The 7831-nt window shown below is 32.3% G+C and overlaps 1 non-coding gene across 1 annotated transcript; it reads right to left on the minus strand.

The window, feature by feature from the left end:
- Nucleotides 1–5409: 5409 nt before the first annotated feature.
- On the minus strand, nucleotides 5410–5484 carry TRNAA-UGC (transfer RNA alanine (anticodon UGC)). Its single transcript has one exon. It is a non-coding gene; the product is annotated as a tRNA-Ala (tRNA).
- Nucleotides 5485–7831: the final 2347 nt, after the last annotated feature.

Genomic DNA, 7831 nt, shown 5'->3' on the forward strand with positions numbered 1-7831 from the left:
ATATAAATGAAACAGACGTAAATAAGAATTGGGAGCACATACGTAATGCAATAGAATCAGCAGCTAAAGAAACTATAGGATACCATAAACCGAGAAAAAGTAAGCCATGGTTTGATAATGAATGTCATAATCTAATAGAAATAAGAAATCAGGCTAGACTTAGGTGGTTAAATAACTCGGATGATACAAATCTAAGCAATTATAATAGAATAAAGCGAGAAGTTAACCGCACGTTTAGAAGTAAAAAAAGAGATTACTTGAAAAGCAAAATTAACGAAATTGAAACAAACAGCAAAAATAAAAATATCAGAGATTTATATAAAGGTGTAAATGAATTTAGAAAGGGGTGGCAACCTAAAGTAAACTTGATAAAAGATAAAGACGGTGATTTTCTAGCTGACCCAAGCGATATTCTAAATAGATGGAAGAACTACTTTAATGACCTTTTAAATGTCCATGTAGGAGATAAATCAGAAGTAAATGAAGTCCACACAGCAGAACCTTTAGTTCCAGAACCTAACTTGACTGAAGTTAAAGATGCTATTAAAAGGCTTAAGAATAACAAAGCACCTGGCATTGATTTAATACCAGCTGAGTTAATTAAATATGGTGGAAATTCATTAATATGTCAAATTCATAAATTAATTTGTTTAATATGGAATAAAGAAGAAATCCCTCAACAGTGGAAAGAATCCATAATTGTTCCTGTGTTTAAAAAAGGTGATAAAATGAACTGCAATAATTACCGTGGAATTTCTCTACTCTCAACAACATACAAAATATTGTCTAACATTCTTTTAACAAGACTAACCCCATATGCTAATGAAATTATAGGTGATTATCAATGTGGATTTAAACGTAACAGATCAACTACAGATCAAATTTTTCACATCAGACAGACACTTGAAAAAAAGTGGGAATATAATCAAAATGTCCATCAGGTATTCATTGATTTCAAAAAAGCATATGATTCGGTCAAAAGAGATAAATTATATAATATATTAGTAGAGTTTGGAATACCTAAGAAGCTTGTTAGTATGATAAAAATATGCACCAGTGAAACAGAAAGTAAAATTCGTGTGGGTAATAATATGTCTGACAAATTTACTATTCATGATGGGTTAAAACAAGGAGATGCATTATCTCCATTGCTCTTTAATTTTGCCTTAGAATATGCTGTAAGGAAGGTAAAAGAAACTAAAGAAGGACTAAAATTAAATGGTGTGACTCAGTTGTTAGCATATGCAGATGATGTAGACTTACTGGGGGATGATATAAATACGATTAAGAATAATGCTAAAATATTTTTCAAAACTGCTAAAGAGATAGGTTTGGAAGTTAACAAAGAGAAAACTAAATATATGCTTACAGGCCGAAACCAAGTGTTAGGTAATAATCAAAATCTAATTATTGATAACAACTCGTTTGAACCAGTTTCCAAATTCAAATACTTAGGAGTAATATTAACAAATGAAAATTATATTAAAGAGGAAATAAAAAGTAGGCTTAATTCAGGAAATGCATGTTACTTCTCTCTTCATAAACTTTTGTCTTCTCGTTTAATATCTAAGAAACTAAAAGTTAAAATATACAAAACAGTAATTTTGCCTGTAGTATTATATGGGTGTGAAACTTGGTCCCTTACATTGAAAGAGGAACATAAATTGAGAGTATTTGAAAATAAGATCCTTAGGAAAATCTTTGGACCTAAAAGGGATGAGGAGACAGGTGAGTGGAGAAGGTTACATAATTTAGAACTACATAATTTGTATTCATGTCCAGATATTATTAGAATAATTAAATCAAGAAGACTTAGGTGGGCAGGCCATGTGGCACGAATGGGAGAGGAAAGAGGAGTTTACAGGATTCTTGTTGGGAAACCAGATGGTAAGAGACCTGTAGGAAGGCCAAGACGAAGATGGAGGGACAACGTTGAGATGGACCTAAAGGAAATCGGTAGGGATGGAAAAGAGTATATAGATCTTGCTCAAGATAGGGACAGATGGAAGGCCTGTGTTGCTGCAGCCATGAACCTTCGGGTTTAAGAAGGCTAGAGAGTTAGTTAGTTAGTCTTCCCGAACCCCATTTATTATTTTTTTACCATCAAATACAGACAAACATCTTCTGCACAACTTGAATATTTTATGAGTTTTGTCTAGTTGTGTTCTGACTAAAGCTTCAAGATTATGTATCAGAGTATAATGGCGTGTATCATCGCCTTCAATTAAGAGCAGATCAATCGGAACAGCAGAATCATCATCAAATGTACTGATTCTGAGAGGTGCTATCAAGCAATTGCCACGGCCAGTAGAACAAGTAAATACATTAATAGATAATTGTTTACCATTGATATCCCTGGCCTTTTTTTCAAATTTATCAATATTCTGAACAGACATTGGATATTCTAAGCCCTTCATTGCTTCATCAAAATTGTGTTCATGCTGTTTATAATAACTTATTCTCTCAGGATTCCTTAAAACTGGAAACAAAGCAGCTAAAATACACCACAAAAAGCATTTCTCATCATTATTTTCTATGTTAACCACGGCTCTTTTGTTTTTAATATTGGCAGGTAATGGCAGATATGTAGATCCTTGTAATGGGCTGAATTCAGAAATATTAACATAGAGCTTGTGTGGAGAACCACATAGGCTCCATCCAGACTCTTTTGCTGCAAATTCAGAGTGTTTAATATTCAATTGATCTATCAAACTGCTTATTATTTTGTCTGAATTTGCATTTGAATATACCGGTACAGTTTCTGTTATGTGGGGCTGTGTAAATTTTGTGCCATTTGGCTTCTTATATTGTGTAAACAATTTGAGGGACAGCTTATAAGACCCATTTTGTGCATTTAGAATTGCCTGCACATCAGAATTTATACTGTTCAAAAAATTCTTAATATCACATTTTGGCTCTGATACAAACCGGTAATCCCTAAGTTGGCCATTAAAACTGCTATGGATAGGTGGTGCATAGCGTGGCTGCTTTGCTGCTCTAGCATTAACAGGTGCTTCATGCTTCCTTTTCAGACCAGATGTAGATGGTTGTGGGGGCAATGTTGATGACTGTGCAGAGCAAGTACCTTGATGTTTATAAGTGAAGTATTCCATGCTATATTTTCTATGGCATTTAGGGCATATTTTTGTGGGAGTTCTGCATTTGTCTGGATTACAATTCCTTTGATGCTTAGCCCAATTGGGGCTAGATATATTCTTTTTGCATTGATTACAATATTTTTGATTTGGCATTTTTGTTGTTGTTTATTATATGAGATTTCCTGGGGTCCAAATCAAAACTTTATACTTAATAAAAAATATCAGTTGGGTTCAGTAGTGTGATTTGTGTGTGTGTGTGTGTGTGTGTGTGTGTTAATATTTTTGGCTTTGGTATTTATATAAAATTTCTTGGGGTTCAAATCAAAACTCTATACTTAATAAACCTATGACAGGTTGTCAAAAATTCTGTATATTAAATAAAATAGATTTGTGTTTCAATTTATAAAAAACTTTCAATATTTTTGTGTTTAAAAAAATATGAGCAGCACTGCAACAACACATCCTTACTCTTCAACAACTCTCACAATACTGGCTGATATGCAATGCAAAATCTCTTTATATAGCCTAAGCACAGACCGCATTGAAAGCATCTGAAACAATAAGCCAATCAGAATATAACACATCATCACATTATGTCATAACCAACCAATCAGAAAACAACACATGTCTAATAATTTATTGCTTAATATTGGGTAATAATTTGTTGCAAAACATAATGCAATATAAATAAACCAGAAATAGGCCACAAGTGGACCGGAAGTAGGCAAACCGGAAGTGGACCGGAAGTGGACCGGAAGTAAATATGTGTGTGTGTGTGTGTGTGTGTGTGTGTGTGTTAATACGTTTGGCCTAGTTTTAAGTGTAGCCAAAAAAAATATCAAGAGGGGCATATTTTTAACAAATTTATGAACAACAATCTCACAGAAGTGCCTTTTATAAGTGTAGGCAAATCAATCTGAGGGGGGTCATACTTTCACGGGAAATTCCCGAGGGCATTTTTACAAAAATCTTGGATTAGACAGGGTTCCACACTTGAGCAAAAAGCTCATATGGGCATGTTGAGCAAGTTTTAAGTGTAGGCAAATCTGCCTGAGGGGGGTTCATACTTTCTCGCGCCAATAGTATCATCAATTATACTACTTATTGTAATCCAGATGAGTTTATAATTCACAGACCAATGTTTTAATAAATGCATCAAAAAGAAAATTGGTAATTATTAATGATCGAACAAATATTAAATTAATATGTGAGTTTCATGAAACTTTACCAGAAAATACCATATGCAGTGCAATTTTAATTGTAGAGAAATCATACATATAGGATGTAAAAAATGAAAGAGTAATAGAACAATTTTAATTTTTATACTATTTAATACTAATATATATATAATACAATATAATACATTACATTTTTATTTATTTTTATTTTAGAGCAAATATTTAGCCTTAGGGCTACTCTACCACCACCTAACTCAAATAGATATTACAATAAATAAGAAAAATATTATACAACATTTATTACAATGTTTACTTGTATTATAGTGTCCATATTCTTTAGTATAGACATTCCATTCTAATATTTTACAATTTATTATCATTACTATCAAGAGCTACTTTATTTTTGTAGTATACACACCAGCCAATTTGCTAGTTAAATAAATATTTTTAAAAAATATTTTATTGTAAGTTTTCTTGTTCATGCTCAACTTACATATATCACAATGTTTACTTGTATTATCGTGTCCATATTCTCTAGTATGGACATTGCAATCTAATATTTGCAATTTATTATCATTGCCATCAAGAGCTACTTTATTTTTAAATGTAGTATGCACGCCATCCAATTTGCTAGTAAGATGATATGAAAATGTGTTTTTTGATTTCTTCTCAAATAAACATTCTTTAAAATCTTCCATTGTAAGTTTTCTTGTAGATGGTTGACTTATACCCTTGACTCTTTTAATTTCTTCTTTGCCATGAATATTTAGACAATATATTTTTGGTCTTAGACCAGCAAATTCTGTTATTATAGACCCTGATGCCTCATCTTTCATTTTCCCAGGGATCATCTGATTTTCAAAACTGTGTAATAGATTATTTTTGGATTTTTCTGGATAATTACTAAAGTCAAAATATTCTTTCATATCTAGCAAATCACTGCACAAATTGGGTGTTTCTATCACATACAGAAAACTATCAGTATCCATGTATGCTATTTCAATTTTATCTTTGTATATAGGTTTCATAATATCTAGGGTGTTCGGTTTGAGTTTCTCTTTTAAGTCCACTTTATGCACAGTAAGGCTAATCGGGACTGGACCTACAATTTAAAGTGGGATCCGAACCACTTGTGCCTCCACCGGGTATCGAACCCGGGACCCCTTGATTGCAAGGCAATGACGCTACCACTGCGCCATGGGGGAGGCCCCGTTTCATAATATCATAATAAAATTTATACATTTCTAATTTAGCTAATTCTAGAACTGCAACACCCACAGCTATTGGTGCATCACATTTTACTTTGTTATTGGATCTTTCAATAAGAGTCAGATTATCTGTAATTCTTGTAAAACCTTTGTATGTGGGATCAGCAATAAGTTTCCTAAGTTTTTTTGGACCGCATACCAAATTACACCTTACTCGATTTCTTTTGTTCTCTGTACATTTTCCATATATTGCATTAATTATTAATTTAAAAAGATCTTCTCATCTTTAGAATTTGTTTGTATTCGATTCTTTGTATTTTCCACAATATAAGATTTTAACCATTTTTCTTGCTCAAATTTTAACCCCTTATGGATTTTAGTAAGTTCCATACCTTGCTCCAAGTAATATTGCAACAGACGATAGTGAAGTACATATTTTTTTTTAGTTTCGAAAGATGACAGTAATTTTGATTCCTCTGTACCTGGGACTTTCTGAGAAACTGGTGCCATAGCTAATCCGTGGTGATGTTTATGGAGATCAGATGGATATTTCAAATCAACTTCCAGTAGACAACCTTTTGGATGATCTTCAGGCCATTCTAAGAAATCCTCGTTTTTAAGTTCTTCTTCACTCATCCATTTGTAGTTACCAATTGGCAGTGATTGAGTCATCGCATAACCATATAAATTGTTCATATCAACATAAAATATGTATTTAGATGGTTTGCTAGGATCATAGTTAGGTAAATATTTATTGTTTGCTTTTGCATATCTTAAAGGACACTGCACTATACCACCACGTTTAGCAGATTCAACAAACATGAACTCGTTAATATTATTAATAAGACCAATTTCAACTTTTGTATTTAAAAGCATGGCCTGTCAGGATAAACCGGGTGTTGTGTACATAAAAACAGGATCTACTTCATATAATTTAAAACAACATTCTCGAAAAGTTTCAAATACATCAGCCAACTGGAGAGTATCCAAAATCAAGTAGTTGTCATGATAATCTCCCATTGTTTTGCAATCTAGTGTTTTCCAGACTCTGTGTGCATATTGATAATCTAACTCGCTACATTCTTTATCATCAAGTTTGTTATAAAATTTATCTATCGATGGTAACTGTGTCTCTTTAAATTTTTCAAAATTATCCATGTGATCATATGGGTAGACCCCTTTTCTTTTTAGCAATTCTATCTTATCCTCACCAAAATATTATTTTGTGTGAACAAATTTCTCGTTGGTTAATTTACTCACTAGAGTAGCCAAACTGCTGGGAAGAAACTGATATGAATCCAAGAATCTAAGAACAACTTTTTTTCCATTTTCTAATTTGATAGTTTTCTCTATAGCAATATATTTATCTTTACTGCGTGGTATAATATTGATATTCTCTGTATCATACCCTAATTCTTTGATAAATAAATGTGCATCAAAATTTTGCAAATTGTGAATAAATATTGGAATAAAATTAGGTTTTTTTATTTGCAAATTACATGAATTACAAATTGTATGGATATATTCCCCATTAAAATAGTTATGGTGTTTCTTTTTTTCACTATCAGAATTAAAATATCTATTACAGTATCTGCAACTTAAAGTATTATCATGTTCCTGTTGTTGTTCTGGTGTAAAATGGTTCATTGGTATTTCATCATTATATAGGATTGGACCATATTTTTCACCCCACTCTCGAAGTTTTTGAATAAATTTTTGGTCTGCATCTTCACCTCGATAAAAATATAATTCTTCTGAATTATTTTGTTCATATGTTTTTACTAATTTTAGTGCAAAGCCACATGCTTTATGTTTAGCTATATTTGTTGTACTTGATGCATTCGAATCTGGAAAACATGTTGCTATTAGTTCTGGTATTGTTTCAAAATCTCCATAGATTGCAAATGGATTTTTTACCAATGATTTGAAATTACTACATTTTACACTTTTGGATGAAACATCATAAGTCCCAGGAGAGTGGAGAGAGCAATATTTAATATGTTCCTTTAATTTCTCTTCACATGTTTTCCCACCTCTTCCATCAAATTTTGACAAGCATCGATCACATATTACTATTTTACCATGATATGATGTTATTTGACTATGTACACTTCGCAACATCTTATTTGACCGCCCCGAAAGAATTCTAAGTCCCGAAATCGTAAACTTAGCAACATTGCACTTCAGCTCCAGGTGAGAGTAGCCAACTTTGAGTAGGTCCTTCCACTAGACGAAAAACGCTGCGGCGATAGGTTTTCAATTTAACACTTTCCATGAACTTAGAATCTATAAACAGCTATTATAATACACAATCAAACAGAAATAATAAATTGGAAAAAGAACCTTG

The sequence above is a fragment of the Lepisma saccharinum genome, unplaced genomic scaffold (assembly GCF_977018435.1).
Source record: "Lepisma saccharinum unplaced genomic scaffold, izLepSacc3.1 HAP1_SCAFFOLD_567, whole genome shotgun sequence".
NCBI classification, from domain to species: Eukaryota; Metazoa; Arthropoda; class Insecta; order Zygentoma; family Lepismatidae; genus Lepisma; species Lepisma saccharinum.